This window comes from Octopus bimaculoides, chromosome 4 (genome assembly GCF_046866305.1).
Source record: "Octopus bimaculoides isolate indiv1 chromosome 4, ASM4686630v1, whole genome shotgun sequence".
Taxonomy (NCBI): domain Eukaryota; kingdom Metazoa; phylum Mollusca; class Cephalopoda; order Octopoda; family Octopodidae; genus Octopus; species Octopus bimaculoides.
The window spans coordinates 85,169,759-85,172,543 of NC_142931.1; positions in this window are offsets into that span (position 1 = coordinate 85,169,759).

Consider the following 2,785-nt stretch of genomic DNA (forward strand, 5'->3'; position numbering starts at 1 on the left):
ACATGTCCCCAGTTGAAACTACACAGCTTCTATACACACCTATTTATTTCTATTATTATTTAGTACATTCCTGGTTATGGCATATAACTAGTTGGAAAGTTATCACTGGATCTGCATCTACTATTGCACTTGACAATACTGACAACTCATCAGACATGTTGGCCAGAAGCACATATCCTCTTTAATGCTGGAGTTAGTCTTGGTTAGCTTAGTGATAAAGAAAAAAAAACAGAACTAAACCCCCTTTTCTGAGAAGGAAGGAAGAGTTCCTCCTGTTTTGCAATGCCAGTCATGGCTGAAGTGGGGTCAGACAAGTATGCATATTTTTTTCTTTTCCATATTTTCTAGTCTGCAAAAAGGAAAGACCTAGTTTCAAAATAAACTTTCTATCAGGAAAGTAGTGACTAAAATTTCACTGAGTTCAAGAAAGAACCCAGATTGTGAGAATTTTTTTAGGATTACTCCCTTCTCAGCTAAACAAAGTTTGCACCATCTGCTTCCATTTAATTTTGAATGGTATCTTTTTCTCCTTTAATTGATATATATAGCTGGTTAATGTAACATGGGGCAATTTTTTTTTCTTTAAATAGGACCTGCAGTTATTTATTCTGCAATGCTCTACCAGTACCTGCCTTCCATTGTTCCAATATATTTGTGTATTGTATTGCTGTTGTTGGACACCACCACATTTACCTCATAGACTAGTGTCACATTGACCATTCACTGGGCACTCCGTGCTAATCCTACAAGTGCATCTTGCCTCTGCACAGGGTTTTGGCATGTTCACTAATGTCTTTTTGACACTAGGTACACAGCTGTATGAGACACTTAAGGTATGTCTTGAATAGTCTTTTATGCTTACAAGACTATATGAATCTACTAATCTAAGGAAGAGCTTTCCATGCAGGTGTGGCAAACCATAAAACTTTACAACATTGCTTTATTTCGTGGGCTTTAGGTTTAGGCATATAAGTAAAGTAGTACTTAAACCTGTTAGTTTTTAGGCCTTGTAATGGGCAGAAGAGACTGCTGCTTAAAAAAAAAAATGTCTATTCAAGGATAGGTTCAACACTCTTACTGACATTGTTTACAAGATTTTTAAAGACTATTAGAAGGTGGCCGTGTTGCTATATGCCAGCCTTTCATTAGGTTTGCCGTATGGCCTATTTGAACCCGTGCTAAAATCAAATATTACATCTAAGAAATTTACTAACGCAAGGTTGTTCTCAATGATAACCTTAAGCCTAAGGGAGTTATGGGTGTGAATCAGTGCCTGTTCATGCCACTAGAAATGGCTAAAGCATCAACCCTATATAGACCAAACTTGAGAGGAACTTCTTAAGATGTCAAGTAAAAAAAATCCTATGATGTCACAGATATCGCAAATAAAAACTTTGCTCATTGTAGTTGTATTGAAGTAGAGGGGTCCTTAGAGCACCAGTAAATTCCTTACAAAAACCAAAGTTCTATTGAAGTAGTCAGTAGTGTCTGTTAGTTAGGTGGCCTAATTCATGGAGGGAGGAATTTATGGCCCTCTGTTGCTGGACTAATTATCTCCATGTCCAATCAGAGCTTTGAAGAATGAAGGTTCCACAAAACCCCAGCAGCCTACTCCAATTACCTCATATGCTTGCCAGCCCTGGTTTCTGCAATGCTCTACCAGCACCTGGTGTCTAGCAACATCTTAATTCGTCAGAATTAACAATGAAAGAAATTTACAATCCAACTCCATCATATACAACATGAGTTGGATTGTTCCACAAATGACAAGATTTGCAGTACTTTTACAACTAGGTATACTACAAATTTATGTCTAGTCATACACAAATAACTCAAACATGAAACAGTAACACTTCCTTTATAGCAGCCAGATAACTGAAGGAATCAGTCAATCTCGCTTGGAATTGCGTCATACTCTCTGTATAACAGAATTCAATGTAGCAAACTTCAGCTCTTAACTACCAAGTCACTTTATTAGAATCTATAAGTCTATGTATATAGAGTGGATAATGAAAAGCAAAAACATGTCCAGACTGCAACACTGCACACCATACAACCAACTATAGCATGTCAGTGCAGTATGATCCTCAGCCAGGTAGAAGTTTGGTATAACTGGAACAGTAGATTTTTAGGTTAAACCTAGTTATTCGATTGGCAATGTGTGTGTTATGGGTCTACTCAATCAGAAACTGACTTGAGCCAACTCAACAGTACTTTAAGAAAAATATAAATCAGAGAGCTGGAGAACAAATTAAAAAATATAAAAATAAAAAAGTATATAAAAATAAAATAAATAAAATTTACATAAGGTTATGCAATCATATGCTACAAACCAAAGACAAACACACTTTCACCAACAGAAATATTCACCCTCCCACCCTGAGTTGAAGAGCACCTCCAGTTTCTACAGAATTAAACAGATGAGAAACCTGTCTCATCTGTACAAGATACCAGTCTATCTCAAGTGACATTTCAATGATAAAATTGTGGAACACTCTATGCAAGCCAAGACATTTGTGAAATTTACAGTTTAGCTAGTGCCTATTGTAATGAACAACTTCTATATTGAAGTGTCTATTTACAAGTAAATGAATTGAGCTAATTGAAGTTAACTATCTTTGTCACAAACAATTCACCAACAGAGGCAAGATATGAAGTACCAACATAGTTTGGAACTATGACTGGAGTCCTTTGCTCTGCTTCTCAATAATCAAGAAAAAAATCAAATTAAAAAAAAAAAAAAAAATGGAAATAAGCAAAGAGAAGAAATGAAAGAGTAAAACAG